This window comes from Aedes albopictus, chromosome 2 (assembly GCF_035046485.1).
Source record: "Aedes albopictus strain Foshan chromosome 2, AalbF5, whole genome shotgun sequence".
NCBI lineage: Eukaryota > Metazoa > Arthropoda > Insecta > Diptera > Culicidae > Aedes > Aedes albopictus.
Genome location: NC_085137.1, coordinates 19189673 through 19206460, shown reverse-complemented (window position 1 = coordinate 19206460; position 16788 = coordinate 19189673). Strand labels below are relative to the sequence as shown.

At 39.4% G+C, this 16788-nt stretch overlaps 1 protein-coding gene and 1 long non-coding RNA gene across 3 annotated transcripts in view; one reads left to right on the top strand and one right to left on the bottom strand.

The window, feature by feature from the left end:
- The window catches only part of LOC109429576 (protein rhomboid), a 102228-nt gene that overhangs the window by 24483 nt on the left and 60957 nt on the right, over window positions 1-16788 (bottom strand). The gene's annotated exons all lie outside the window — the stretch shown is intronic.
- LOC115268325 (uncharacterized) lies at window positions 15696-16495 on the top strand. Its single transcript, XR_003898225.2, has 3 exons — window positions 15696-15981; window positions 16049-16178; window positions 16254-16495. It is a non-coding gene; the product is annotated as an uncharacterized LOC115268325 (long non-coding RNA).

The following is a 16788-nucleotide window of genomic DNA, read 5'->3' as shown; positions in this document are numbered from 1 at the left end:
ATTGTTTTAAAGTATCCGAGAACTCCCTGGGGTATAGGACATCGGATCCACAAGCGTAACCAGTGATCTATTGGAGCATTATGATTCAAATGTATGCAGCCTCATGCAGCTACATCCTATCAAGTTGTAAGTTCATTGTCAGTTTAAGGATCTCCAAGAACGTCCTTGAGTATGGGTCATCGGATCTACTAAGGTATTCAGTTGTCTTTAGGAGTTTGATCTCTAAGGTTCGTACTCACACAGCCACAGGTAACTATGGTCTATCAAGTGGTAAGTTCAACGGTTCTTTGAGGGTCTCCAAGAACTTCCTTGAGTAAGGGTTGCGAAAATTCCTTAAACCTTTGGAGCCGGATTGTTTTGCCTTCGCTGCCGTAACCTCACTGGCCTCGAACACGTTTCTTATGCTCGGTTTCATCGCCGGGGTCATATTGACCCCTCCGGCTCCAAAGGGTTAAGTAAGAGTTGAGAAAGGCTCTAAAAAGTCTTGAACGCTTTAAAATATGTACCTCATAAACTCCCATGAAATCTTCATAAAATACACCTACGAGCATCTGAAACCCCTCCTGATTCCTCCTAAAACCCATCTGAAATGCTATGAAACGCCTAGGAACGTTCATTCAGTCAGTGATCTCTCCAGGAGTTCCTTCAGGGATCTCCTTGTTAGACTGAATTTGGTCATATAATAGTTGCATATGCAGTTCAAGAACATATATGCTACTTGGGTCCCCATTAGTTCCAGGAAGACTCAGGAGCATCTCCAGATGTTGCATGGGGATTTCCTTTAGAAGTTCCCAGAGCTATTCACACAGGACTTTCATCAGGTTTTCTTACAGAATTCTTCCAACAGAATTCAAGGATGCCTCCTTAAGATCCATCAAGAATTCTTCTAGAACCTCATTCAGGAATTCTTTCAGGTGTTTCTACAGGGGTTTGTGCTGGAATTTCCTCAGAGTTTCCTCCGGGTGTTTCAGAGATTCGTGTAGATGTTTCTTCAGAGATTCCTCCTAAATTCCTTCAAGTATTTCTCCAGAAGTTCCTTCAGAGATCTCTCCAGGTATTATTCAGAGACTTTTAAAGGAGGATCCAAGAATACCTCCAAGAGAATTCAGGGATTCCGCAGAAGTTTTTTTTTTATGGATTCCTACACAAGTCTATTCAGGGATTATTCCAGGAGTTTCATCTAAGATTCCTTCAGGTGTTCCTAAGGAAATTTCTCGACAAGTTCTTTTAGGGAGTCTTCCAGGAGTTTTTTCACGGATTTCTCTTTGGAGTGCTTTTTGCGATCTTTCAGGAAGATTCACGGATGCCTCCAGGAGTTACATCAGAGATTTCCTGGAATTCCTTCGGGGAATTCTCCTGGAATTTCTTCAGAGATTCCTCCAGTGATTCTTTTGAGGATTCCTACTGGACATTCTTCGCGGATTCTTCCTGGAATTCCTTCAGGGCTTCCTCCTTTAATTCCTTCGAGAATTCCTCTTGGAATACCTTCTGGGATTTCTTCTGGAATTCCTCGGGGGTTTCTCAGTTCCGCAGGGATCTCTCTAAGAGAAATTCTTGAATCACCAGGGATTGCTGCAAATGTTCCTGCAGGGTTTCATACAGTTTCTGCAGGGATTGTACCAGGAGCTCCATCAGGGATTTCTCCACGAGTTCTTTCAGAGATTTATCCATGAGTTTCTCCAGGGATTCGTCCTGTTGATCCTTCAAAGTTTTTCCTGCAATTCCTTCGGGGATTATTTCCAGCACTCCTTTAGAGATATCACCAGGAAATCATTCAAGGATTCTTAAGTCTTCACAAGTTTACAAAATAAAACGAAAGTCATGAACTTCTGTCAACGATCAAAATTTTAGAAGCACAATTTAGTGCTGATTTCAAAACTGACCTTCAAAATTTTTTAAGTAGAACAGTTTTTGAGTTTTAGGTTAATATCGAGTTCTGCAACTTTTCAAAATATGCAATTTACTAAAATTCAAATATATTGCGTTTTGTTCAACCAATTTTTAATGTTTTTCCATAAATTAAAAGCTGAATACAATACCATTCGATCATCTGAATACAGGTTTTGCATCAGATTGATGAAACTCAAGATATTGGCGAGTTTTAGGGACGATCTTCTCAAATTTTAGCAAAATTTCCAAAATTTTTTGAAGAAATGTTTTTTTTTCAATAAGAAAAAACCAACTTAAAAATTCTTTCTCGACGTTTATTTGACATATCATATGTAGGCGAGTTACAGTAAATATTTCAGCTCAATCGGAGCATTGATTACGGAGATTGAGATGTTTGAAGTGAGCGACTTTGCTTAAAAATAGAACAAAAATCGATTTCAAATCATCAACCTTGTATGGAAAGTCGAAAAAATTTCCGCTCTACTGTAATTTTTTTCTTTTGCGTTTTCGAACTCAGGGCATGATTCTACACCAAAAATGATCATCAGCTTACCGAGTTCAAAAATGCTGTAAACTAGTGTAGTGTGAACTTATTATTAAATTTGCTAGCTTCTGGAGCTTCTAAAAAATAAAAGAAAACAAAAACTGTATCAAACAAAACCGATACTTTATTATTGTAATTCAATAACAATGATGTAATGCGACATGCACTACACTAAGGAAGGATATGGGTATTGTGCAATGTCACAATAGGTCTAATATGTATAGTCGGTGCACAGGTCTACTCTTGTCTCTGCTCTCTCTCTCTAATGATCGAGCATCTTTTTCACTCCCTCGATCATTCGTTGGCACGGGTCGCTTAAGGACAGACTTGTTAGAATCCCAAAATAGCTGCCACAAAGGCCGATTTTGGCACCCACTCACGATTTCAAGCGCACAAACCTCTTCGTAAACAAAACCAGCGCACCTGATCTTCATATATTAAGCTTATTACAACTGAACAAGAACAGAAAAATAAAATGCTCTGTTGTTTGAATATGCTTGATTGTTGAGATTTGTGCGTCTGAAGTTCTGATGCATTGTTCAAGCGGGATTTCAAGACGTTTGTCCTTAACACCTTGAATTGGTTGTTACTCTGTTTAGTAAACTCTTACCACCGGAACAGGTGATCCGAACAGCTATTCTATACGTGGCGCTGCATGAAGATCTCAATTATCTTTGTGTATGATGCGTTAGGAAGGTTACGCTGTCCAATAGGATGTGTAGAATTCAGGAAACCGTGTTCCAACTTCTGGTTGCCAACGTGACCTTTAAAGATTTCTCTCTGTATGTAGGTTCAAGTGGGGTAAGATGACATTTTTCAAACTTTCATCGTTTTCAATGATAATTAGCCTCAAAGTGGTAACAGCAACTAGTAGACAATATTTGCTCAATACTTTAGCAAAACTATTCACTAAACTATTACATTGAAAACATTCAATAATCACGTTCATCAGTTTTCGGGCATTTCCGACTCCTTTTCCCTGCTCAGCCCCGCTTATTTCATATGCTCAATAAATGGAGTGCTACCCCCCTCCCCGCAAAACGATGCCCGTCATATTTGAATGACCCCTAACATGGAAAGCGTAGACATCGACAACCATGCGCCTCCATGTGTGCCTCAATCTCGTTGGCAACACTTGGCTGATAATAAAATAACCAGAAAACCTTAATTGCAAGCACGAAAAACCGGAAGTTGCCAATTTTCATTGGAAAATCAAAAGATTTTTCGTGGGTTTGGTGGCCTAGCTTCGAGAAGAATGTTCGATGCCAACATAACTTGACATAATTCACCCGTAGTAATGATCAAGTCTCATTTAGGAATGATTTTATGAGTTGGGCCTTTTTACCCCATCTTGGCATTTTGGGCTTTGTTCCCCTATTTTTAATAGAGATACTCCATTTTAGTCATAATACCTTGTTAGAGACCAGCGCAGCAGTGGGCTTCGTATTGCTAACACATTATTTAACTTCCACACAGATTTAGGTCACTCCACGTTTTTCCTATTTTTTTTCTCTTTTTTTAGTCGGTCAGTTCGCGGGATTGACACAGTTATCGCCGTCGGTGTCACCAAGAACGGAAATCGATACCACCAAATCAGTATCGAACTGCTTTTTACCATCCATTTCCTTAGTCATTCCTAGGGCATGTGCTGTGCATCGAGGTACATTACATCACACCGCGCGAGTTCGCATAACCGTCAAGAACCGACGCACGCGGCGAAACCGAAGAATTTGAAAAGCAAATTGATTTTGGCATGTGAAACGATGTCCATATGGCCCTCCCGATGCTGGCTGACGCGCAATGAACAGTCATACCGACCGAGAGTCAGTCAGTCAGTCAGTAAGTGGGGAGGAGACCCAGCCACAGGTGATAGCAAATATTTACCTCAAACTGAACTTGCTTCGGTTCGGTTGGGTACACAAAAAGTCGGATTGTTCTGTAAATTGGCAGGAGCTAGCGAACGGTTCAGCCAGCCGGTGTGGCACTTTGTTTACATATTTACTCTAAACTTGATGCCATGCCGTTTTCGCCGGCATGACGGTTCAAGTGCATTTGCGAAAGGCGTGCTGTTTAGACTTAGCTCGGTCGATAATTGACGAGATTTTACTCCGGAGTCAATGGGCTGCATTCTAAAGCTAGGAGACACTTGAGACGATTCACTGAGATCGTATTGCAACGTTGTATTCGATTAATCTTGACGAGACTTATTAGGGGATAGTTTGAAACTACTGTGGGACTATGGCGACTAAATGGTGGGCAGAAAGAGGACTGCAATTCTCTTTGGAAATGTTGTACGATTCTCGTATTAAAATCGCCATTGTCATAATTGTAACATTGGAAATAGATGCTGAAAAGGTATTTCAAGAAAAGCTCTCAAAGTCTAATATTTTTGAATTATTTCGCTTTAATTTGTATGAAAGTTTGAAAGTTTGATTACCAAACTGTGACTGTGAATATCTTGTTCATTAATACATACTTAAAAACCCGGATTAATCCACCTAGTGGTGATAGTGCCTTTCTCGTCGAATATGTACTGATGATCTTTACGTCGACATTAGCCGATCCTGAGAACACTTATACGCTTAATACGATTCATGTAAAATTTGACCCCCTTATGGACCAAATTGTGCACAGTAATTTTAGACGCAAAAGGAGATTGGAAAAACTTTATTCAGTGTTGATGCGGTCAAATCATAATTTTCCCATAACACGTTGATCAATCCTACTTTATATTAACACCACAGGAATTTGAAATGGTGTGATTTGATGAGATTGCTTTGGTCACAATTGTATTCTCTTGCATATATGAAAACTTTGACCATTTCTTCACTTTTAATCTTTCCCACCGTTTACCAGGCTTTTAAAAAAAGTCAAGATTTGATTTATCGCTAACATTGGTTTTGTTCACTTCCATAATTCCACTATTTGATGTACCACATGCATGGGTTTGGTTCAATTCCACGTTTGATCATTTCCGGCGGATACCTGGAACCGATTCCATGACATTACTGGTTGTCCCAGATATTGTCTGTGGTTATTTTCTTGTCAACTGGCCAGGCTGGCTTAAAAGCCGCGAGCATCCATTAAGTATGTCACGCTGAATTTAGGAATGTTCGAAGCTCCCCCCTGCCCCTTTCGTACGGGTTTCTCCTATACTTAATACATAGCTTGTCGCACTTTGACAACCCCTTTATTGAAAAAGCCGCGATTTGATGAGTCGCATGCACAGGTTCGGGTCACTTTTATATTTTACAACTTATGACGAGACACCCAAAATCGGTTCCCGGACAGGACCTGTTGTCCCAAATTTGGTCTGAGACTATTTTCTTGCCAACCGTTCATCAGGTTACATAATAAATCATTTGACATGTCACATGTTTTACATTTTATATTTCCGGCGGAACAGACGGAATCGATTCCGTAGTGCACTGATTGGTCTGAGACTTTTGTCTTGTCGACTGTTCATCATGTAGCCTTAAAGCCTTGATTTGTGGTGTCGCATGCACGGGTTTGACTGGTGTGCTGAATGATACACAGCGCGGCCTTTGTAATGTTTTCAAACGCGCATTTGCACGAAATTCCACGCGGCCAGTCCTCTTGGAAAGGAACAGCCGCACTTGAGGAAACGCCGCAATGTTATCTCCCATAACAATGGAGTTAAATGGGAGCAACGCGGCTGTTCCTTTCCTCAGGAATTTGCCGCGTGTACTTCTGGGCAAATGTGCTAATATCAGCGTGCGCTAGCTCCAGCGGCACAGTGTGCAAAAAAGTGCTTACCTTTACAGATGCAAATTCATGATCTGAAATACGATGTTGAATTCGGAATAACAAGAACACGAAAATAGCTAGACGTTTGAAGTCAAAGAACGAGTTGTAGAACGGAACAGTGGCCTCAAACTTTCCTGAAAGAAATTCAAATTTATTACGCATTTTCAAGAGAAAATTTACCAAAAGGAATAAAAAACAATACTTTCGAGCTTATTTGTTTTTTAATTAAACCAATATGATTGAAAGATCTTTGAAGTAGATAATTTAATGAACTTTCGAATAAAAGCTGAAAAGCTGCGATAAGTTTAACCATTTTCAGTTGCCAGTATAAGGCAAGCCAAGTCAAAAACATGTAAAGTTCTATTACTACGTAACGGGTGAGACTTGACCATATGGGTACACATTTTTTTCACCATTTATGATCCTCTATCACTCCTTAAAAAGTTTGCATTCACGAACCTAACACCCTGTATAGTCTGAACCTATTTGCCTGCTGACGTTCATAAGGTTATCAAAAAAACCGCGTTTTGCTGTGTCGCATGCATGGGTTTGGATCACTTTTATATTTGGCCACTTCCGTTGGGACCCCCCGGAACCGGTTCCGGAATACTACCAGTTCAGATGTGTTCTGATACTGTTTTCCTGCTAACCGTTCATCAGGTTATCGAAAATGACGCTGTTTGATGTGTCGCATGCATGGGTTTGGTTTTTTTTATATTTGGCCATTTCCGGCGGGACATCCGAACCTGTTCCGGAACACTACCGGTTTAGATATGGTCTGCTATTATTTCCCTGCTAACCGTTCATCAGGTTACCGAAAATGCCGCTGTTTGATGTGTCGTATGAATGAGTCATGTTCAATATTATATTTGGCCGCTTCTGGCGGGACACCCAGAACCGGTTCCGGAACACTACCAGTTCACACATGATCTGATGCTGTTTTCCTGCTAACCATTCATCAGGTTATCAAAAATGTCGCTGATTGATGTGTCGCATGCATGGATTTGGTTCTCTTTTATATTTTTCAACTTCCGGCGGGACATCCGGAACCGGTTCCGGAACACTACCGGTTCAGATATGGTCTGATACTATTTTCCTGCTTACCGTTTATCAGGTTAACGAAAATGCCGCTGTTTGATGTGTCGCATGCATAGGTTTGGTTCTCGTTTATGTTTGGCCACTTCCGGCGGGACATCCGAAACCGGTTTCAGAACACTACTGGTTCTGATGTGGTCTGAGATTATTTTTCTGCTTACCATTCATCAGGTTATCGGAAATGCCGTGGTTTGATGTGTCGCATGCATGGGTTTGTTGCATTTTTATGTCTGGCCCCTCCTAGGGGTACCGGTCCGGAACACCTAAATGGCCATAACTCCGGAACGGCTGAACCGATCCAAACTATTTTCAATAGGAAACAATGGGACCAGATTCCCCGTCGAATGAACCATCGGTCGTTAAAATCGGTTGAGATTTAGTTCAAAAAAGTGACGTGAGTTTTTTTGTCCACATACATACACACATACACACATACACACACACATACACACATACATACACACACAGACATCATCTCAATTCGTCGAGCTGAGTTGATTGGTATATGAGATTCGACTCTCCGGGCCTCCTATCAAAAAGTCATTTATGCAATTCAGTATCATAATTTATGTTTTATATAACTCATTTTGGTATCATAATGGCCATTTTTTTCGAACTGCTACATTATGCAACTGAAATGAGTTGCATAATGAAAAATAGTTGTATAATGTTCATAATGCAACTCATTTGAGTTGCATTATGAATATTATGCAACTCAAATGGGTTGCATTATGAAAAAAATCATTGCATAAAATTGTGTATGGAACTCGTTGCAAAACTCGATTTTTTCAGCACTCTTCGTATTTATCCAACTCGGCAAGCCTCGTTGGATAAATGTACGACTCGTGCTGAAAAAATCAACTTTTTGCAACTCATTACATAAATAACTATTTTGGAGTGAACATATAGCCTTTCCAGTACACTTAGTGTACGAGAAGGGCAAAAAATAATAATATTTTTTTTTTATATTCAGAAAAAAAAGACCGAAAAGATTACAGCTTATGTATTAAATATTTTCTATGTTCTTGTAGAATGATGTTTATCCCATAGTACACGACTAATGGTCATGCTGAAGCAAACTAAAAGGGGGAAAATATTTGAGCTTGTTCGTTGCTAATCACCACATGACAGACCATGCAGCTTCTGTATAACAATCTCTTAAATTTAAATCTTGGATTTTATCTCTTAAATCGAGTGTAGATACAATGTTTATCAGGCTTTGAGCATGGAACCGTTTAACACTACTGGACAAAGGATGAAGTCTCACTATTTCCCAGATCCTCTTAGGGTTATGCTCGAATGTCATTGAAATAAAACCTTCATTTTCATCATTACTGATTCTTCGGCGCAATAGTTTACCGGCAAATAAATTAATCATTTCGTGAACTCTCCATTGTCACACGAAGATAAATAGCACGTGCCTAAAACCCCCCGCTGAACTTTCACTTTTTTACAAGTTCAAGGAAACGCCATGGCTCCACAATGTCTCAGCGATGTTAAATAGCATCTGGTCGCAAAATGCGAAAAACACATGTGTCAGTTTATCAAGAGGAAAAAATCCACACTCCATCGTACCGTCCTAGCCCACAGCTTGATTCCCCCTTGTGAACCGAAAAAATCCAAAATCAACGAAAATATTCACTTCAGTTTGCTTCTTTTTTTTTGTTTTCTTCTATCGATTTTCCGGATCTGACTAGCTATGAGAGGAAATCTTCACGACGAATGAAACAATAAAGGAATGACACACCCCAACTCGTGCGTTTCGTGCGAAAATAAATTCGAAACCAAGGGGAAGTTTCGGAATTCCTTACCCTGGGTATCTAGGTTAATGTCCCTTCCTTGAGGGATTCATTGGGTATTTATTTCTCTTTAAGGAGTTGCAAGAGCAGCATAAACAAGAGTGCGGAAAGGATGAATGTTTCAAAATGTGATAATAATTTCAGATCATTTGACAATTATTTGATAAGCGCTGGCAATTTCGGTTTTTTTTTGGGGTTTGTGACTGAATGGGCATTGTGCTTTGGAATGTTACTTCTAGGACAGCTCATTTAGAAGAATAATTACAAGAAAGCATCCTAGAAAATAATTAGATTAGCGTTTTACTGAGTTGTGTTTAACGTAAAGATAATTCTTTGATATGGTTTGAGGTCAAGTTTTTAATCTCATAAACCGTTCGCAATAGTTAAATAGTTATTTCACTTAGAAAGAGAAACGCGTCATTCTGAAAAGCACTAGGGTGAAAACCCAAGACTACGCCCCCCTAAAATTCTGCTCTAATCTTCGCCACTTCACACATAAAAAATGGAATTTGTATGGAGAGGGCGAAGACTGGAGCAGTGGCGAAGTCTAGTGCTTTTACCCTACCTCACTTAGCTGCAATTCCCAAGTAACCAAAAGTTTCGCTTCCCATGACAAAATGCACTTTCAAGTTCCGCGAAGTTCAGATAAAGTTCCAAATGGAACTTTATGGCTGCTTAAGAGGCTAACGATGAGCCTTGCTTGAACTTCGGTCACAAGTTCCGGCAAGGCTCATTGTTAACCTCTTAAGAAGCCAGAAAGCTCCATTCGGAACTTTATCTGAACTTTGCGGAACTTTAAAGCTGCTTAAGATGCTACTCGGAACTTTGTCGGAACTTTCAAGTTCATAGAAGTTCAGTTCAGTAGCATTGTGTGTCAATGAAGATTAAATTTATTTCTTTTACAGAAAATAACTGTTTAAGCATACACGAATAAAAGACAAATATGAATTTATCAAATCAATGAATACTAGGCTTGAGCAAAAAAAAATTGCCGCCCATCGGATTCGAACCGATAGTCGCTGCGTGAGAACCCTACGCTCTACCACAGTACTACAGTTGCGATTGAGTGAACAGCAGGTAAGATCTGACTTGAATCGATTTTCTGTCGGCAGCTAGTTTTGCACATTTGTATAGTAGTGAAGTTAACTTGACTTTGTCATGCGTCTTCAGCAGCGCAGCGGTAAGTCGGCAGGCTATCACGGAGGAGGATCCAGTTCAAATCTACATAGCAGCGACATGTGTGAAAATATAATTATCAGAAGCATTTTCCCAGACATGACTCACAAACCCGTCAAAAACAGGGTGGGTGAGATTCTGAAATACACATTTTTGTTTCTGCATGAATTTTGTCAAAGTTCTCACAGAAGCTGCTTAGAAGGCTATCCAGCGTGCTTATGTGATCTTTCAAGTTCCAAAATTACTTAAAAATGAAGCTGCTTAGAAGGCTAATGAGCAACATCGAACAAGCTGCTTAGCTTATAAAGTACCCTTTTATCTGAACTTTTGGTTACTTGGGCATACACCGACTAAAAGGCGCTGTCCATAAACTACGTAGACTCAATTTTGACAATCTCAGACCCCCCCTCCCCCCTCGTAGACTTTCGTCCATACAAATTTTTCGAAATTTGTAAGGACCGTAGACTTTGGCCAGACCCCCCCGTCCCCCCCTCAGAGTCTACGTAGTTTATGGACAGCCCCAAAGATCCAACTGTAAAGAGATTGTTCGTTGACGAACTTGGAACAGTGAGCAGCGGATGTTCTGGAAGGTGGTAACATAGAAACCAGTCAGAATAACCTGGGTGAACTGCGTACTCAGCGAAAAGAGTGGATCACTGATGCAACCTGGCGGAACATTGCCGGATGCAAAGCAGGCAAGAACCAGAGTAACCAAATACGGGTCAACGGTCGGCTTTCGAAAAGGAACTCAAATGCTGCTGCAGACGGGACAAGCCAGTCAGTGTGGGTGGACTCCCTGATGGCTTTGGAGGTTTGGTATCTTGGTGCTATAAAAATACCAGTAAAAGACGCTACTTGACACTAACTTTCCGTCTCAAATGACCAGCAAAAATTTTGGTTCGAGCACTTCGAAAAACTTCTTCAAGTTTCGACATCCGACCAACCATCACAATCTTTACATGATCCGTCTACGGTGTGGTGCCTCACCCTTGTCCTTCAGGAGATTGAAACAGTTATCCAAAACTGGGAGGGAAAACAATGAAAAATGTATGTGTCAAGCCGAGATTTCGTCGTCACGAACTTTCAGTCCGAGCCCAAATTCAAAATAGTGGATCAAACTATGAAAAGAGTAGGGGTATTCATTAAACAGAATGAATAACTGCGTAAGCCATGATTATCTGATTATTGAAATGTTTCATTAAATTGCGAATGAAATAATCAAAGATTGCCTTGGTGATTGCGACGTTTAATCAGTTAAATCGGGTTACGCTGTTTTGTGAATCCCCTAAATTATTTGCATGCAGGAATTATTTCAGAGATTTATTTTGTAGTTATTTCAGAACTTTGTTTATAGATTGATCCAAAAAAATTTCAAGAGGATTCGTCAAAATATACTCCAGAGATTCAACCCTAGATTTCCAATGAGATTCTCCGGAAGTTTCTCAAATGCTAAGATATCGTCAGGAATTTCTTTCCAGCTTTTTGTAAGAATTCTTCCAGAGATATTTAGGAATTACTACAGAAAGATGCTCTGCAAGAAATCTTCCGGGATTGTTTCAGTAAACCAATATTCATTCAATAACTCATCTATAAATTGTCCTTGAGGATCTTCTAGTAACAACTCCAGAAATTCGTTAAGGAATTGCTCCAAGATCTCGTCCAGTAGTATTATAGGAATTTATCGAGATATTCATTCGGGAATATTAGCTACTAAGAAGCTCTGAAAGAATCATTAGAAAAACTCCTGGAGCAATGCCAAGTAGAATCGTTGGAGGGGCTCCTAAAGTACTTTGCGCTGGAACACAGGACGGACCCGATCTCTGTAGGTGTTCCTGGTGAGATCTCTTGAAGAATACCCTAAGGCAGCTTCCGCTCGAATCGCCATTTTTTTAACACGTTGCCCCTTCTGTGTCACGTTTTTTTGTATGAAAACCTATTTCTTTGTTGTTAAACTCACACTCTAAGTTCACTCATGAACCGCTGTACTCTCGCGTGCGATCAATTTTCTCATGCGCGAGATTTTCATACGAAATCGCACTCTCACGCTTCTTAAGTGAATCCACATCAACTAAAACAAAACACTCATTGTTTTTGTACGCAAGATCTGATCTTGTTCTTCCATAAAATGATGCAATCCAAAAAAAAACTTCGATGGAAATAGTAAAAACACCAAGAAATAAAGCAATGAGCAAAAGAGCATAATTTTTTCGGCAGCGAGTTTGGCGTGTCAAGAATCGTGCGTGAAACAACTCAATCATTAGATTTGAGAATTTAACTTTTAACCAACACTGCCCTACTCCTCCCTCCCTCTAGAACGTTAAATGATCTGTGGACGGCGCTTAAGGGATGAATATCTGTAGTAACACGCGGAAGAATTTCTGATGAAATTCTTAGCGGAAAGTTCGGAGAAAGCATGAAGTAATTTGTGTGGAATTTTCAAAAGAATCTCTCGAAAGAATCTCTGGTTCTAGAAAATTTTTCGCAGGAATACCTGAAACCTCTCACGCAATATTTGATGGAATCTTTGAAAGATTTTCTAAGAGTGAAGGCTCTCTGGAGCCTTGGAAAATGTGGAAGAATTTACGGAGCAATCATGTAAGCATTTTTGAGAAATCCCAGGAGAAATTCTCGGAGGAATCTCTATATTCTTGGAGCAATGTTTAGAAGAAATCCTCGAGGAATCTCAGAAAAAAAAATTTAGCTGAGTGACTTGATGGATTCCAGGAGGAATATTTGAAGAATTCTTGGAATAATCTCTGAACAATTAACTGAAAGATGCTGTAGATTCTAAAACTAACCGTATGATTTATGTTATTTTCAAAATAATAGGAAAGAGGAGGGCTGTTTCTGACGGCTAGATTTAGGCTCGATTCTTACAGAAATCAAAAGGTTACTTCTAGAATCCATAGCTTCTTTCCTTTCATTATTATAATATTAATATACTAGGCACCACTCGAATTTTTCCGAAAACCGGCATAAACACAAACTATTTTTGTGCACTGGTCTGTCATTGAAATCATTGCGCATTGATTACTTTTTCTGGTTACCTATATCCAGAATGACTTATACTTTGAGATTACCACTGGCAAATGAGACATTTGTTTTATTTGAAGTTACTTGCAGTTGGTGGGTTGTTTGTGCAGATAAATACAACAAAAACAACTAAAACTTATTTCAAATAGGTCAAATAAATTTTTAACCCGCCACTATGAATTTATTTGGCCCCATACCAACTTTTCTTGTGTCCATTAGACCTTTCGATTGAGGTATGCGTCATTTCGAATGAGATGGATCATTACTTTGTGATGTACATTCCGGGCCCAGGATCGCTCAATCGCATTTCCTTCAATGATTTAATCCGCTGAGAGTTGCAAATTTCATCACTAAAAGCAATTTTACTAGAAATACCGTAGATCTTCTAATTCACTACAAACAAATGTAGAGTGTTGCATGTTTCACAATACTGATGAGCATATACATAGAACACCCCATCGATAACTAGGTTAAACATAAGAAACGCACATGTAAAAATGACTGAGACCGAAATGCGTTATTAGAAAGAGAAAGGCACCTGTTTCGACGAAGCACGAGATTGGCTGGTAGGGTCACAGTACCATTAGCAATCTTAGGTTTCCAAATTCATTCTACTCGAAAACCAACGATAACGGCATCGATGTGTTCTATCAGGTTTGTTATCAGGCCCTCTTGTAACAAAAATACAAAACTAGGAAACAAACAAAGAACATTTCAATTCTTTGTTTTTAGTTGAACACAAATCAGAGCGATATGCTGAAAATGGGAACGGATGCCTTATTTATTTCACAATGAACGCTTTTCGTAGGCATGCTTCCAGATTATGTGTCACCGTTCTGTTTCAAAGGCAGAAACAGCCAGTAACAGTTCCTATAGGTGTTACTGGCGCTTACAACAAGTCCCTATTCGGAAAGCTTCGGTAGCTACTCTAAATATAAAGGGAAACCTTGGTCGTCGTTATAGACAATGCACTTGATGGTTTCGGAAAGACGTGTGAAACAACTGCAGTGATTTTCCATGATAGGGCTTCCCAGTCGCTGGGCTTGCATTAGGATTGCGGAACACGTGGAATGCATTCCTCCCGGTGGTGTCCTGGTGTAGGATTAGCGTAATTCTAATCTACGATACGTTAGGTAGTCGTTAATCAGCTCAGGTGTTTGCGGTGTCAGGCCATTCGGCCGAAGGTCATTAGGCCGAAGGTCATTAGGCCGAAGGTCATTGGGCCGAATGGTCATCAGGCCGAATGATCATTGGGTCTTCTTCTTGCCGTTACGTCCCCACTGAGACAAAGCCTGCTTCTCAGCTTCCCACAGTTATTAACTGAGAGCTTCCTCGGCAAATGACCATTTTGCATGTGTATATCGTGTGACAGGCACGAAGATACTTTATTGATGCTGAATCTACTGATATTTTACCCATGAATTTTTCCTTCTTTTAAACATAGGCTGTTCTTTCTAGTATCATTGCTAAAATAGTTTTTGGCGCAGAAACTGCTGATATTCAATTCATAAATTTTTCCTTCTTTAAAACATAGGCTATTCTTTCTAGTTTCATTGTTAAAGTAGTTTTCGGCAAAACATTTTTGGAAAAAGTAAAAACAACAGATCTCTTCACAGGCTCATAACGGCTGATTTTCAATTCGTCCTGATGACCATTCGGCCTTATGACCATTCGGCCTAGTGACCATTCGGCCTAATGACCATTCGGCCTAATGACCTTCGGCCTAATGGCCTTCGGCCTAATGACCTTCGGCCTAATGACCCAGCATCGGTGTTTGCATGTCGATCTAAGAATATCCCCGTTTTTTTATATGGTGTTACTCTCCAACTTAGTGTTCTATTTAGAACTTTCACAGCTAACACCAAGGAGTATACAGTTCCTAGTGGGTTTTGGATCGCCAATCTGGAGACAACGGGTTCGATTCTAGTCCTGGATTCTGGAACGATTGGTCCACAAATGAACGAGCAGGATAACCCTGAGTTTTTTTTACTATATCCTATATTGTTAAAAACTGCAATACTGCTTCTACTACCAGGATTCCATTATCACCCCATTCCAAAATGTCTCACACCCTACATTTGATGAATAAATCCATTTTTTTTTCCATCCATCAACTGATTAATATACCGTTTACCTTCGTTGGTTTGACCTCATCTAATATGAACACTTTTTAATTTGACCACCTCTAATCTGCACATCGTTCAAATTAAAAATGGTTCAAACGTCATTCTGCTTATGGAACGGGTGAAACGGAACGCAGAATCAAAATAAAACAGCAAACACGATTACCATCAGTGTGTTTGTCGATGTCCACAGGGTTAATAGAAGTTCAAATTAAAATATGAACCCCGTTGATTTGCATGAGGTGTCGTTCAAACCAACGGGGGTGGACGGTACACTTAAAAAAATCCAATGATTTTTTGTATAAGTCGTGACACATACTTCTGCGGGAGAGTTCATTTTGTCCCCTATTAGGATTCCACTTCCCTGTAATATTCACCACACATAATTGCGATAAGCTACACCAGTGGAATTTATATATAAGATCTAATAGTTAAAATCCATAACAGCTCACACATAAACCTAATATGGGATGAAACTGAAATGAATTGCAGTTCGAAATGAACTTTGTTTTGATACTGAATCAGTCACATGGATTTTTTCAAGACGCTGAAGGTTTGTTCTTTATTTTGTCTGATTTAATAATAATTTAATGATTCAAATAACTTTTCATTTTCTATAGCTAAGCGGAAAATGATGTGATCCAACCGCATCCTTGAATCGATTAGAATCAGTTCCAATGTGAAAGCCGCAGTGACTGTGAGCAGGAACTTTTCGGAGGTTGCTTCACCAGGAATGTTGCAGAAATGGAGGTAATTATTTATTCGTTTTTGCGCCGAATCTAATGGATTAGAATATACATTGCTTGTACTATTGTTTTCTTCCAGCTGTTCCCGAATGCATGAAAACAAAAAACTACGCAAAACTGTGTGACGATTGATGTCTGGGTTCTTTCCGTTCAATATGAATTATAATTTTGAGGAGCGGACCTAGTGTGGATCAACAGAATGATATCATTGCAAAGTTTAATACGTGTACTAACCAAAGATTATGGAATAAAAAAGCCTTTATGAATGATTCTTAAATGTTTTAACAATTTCAATAAAAACGATAAAAGCTATTTTATGAATTACAGTGAATACAAATTATTTGTGCAGATTCATTATAATAATGTTCAATAGATGTAAATCTCATAACATCCACACATATTTTATAAAAGTGCGAAGTTCATCCAAAGGTATATGTGATCACTGTACGAAGTATATGTGAAGACTAATTGCAAAAATCTATATAGATAGACACATACAACCAATATGGATATTTTTATCAGTGTAGACTAAACCGTTATCTTCTTCAAATGATAGAAGTGCAACTGATGGAATGATCAATCAGTGATGATAGGAAAAAATCAGAATTATTTGC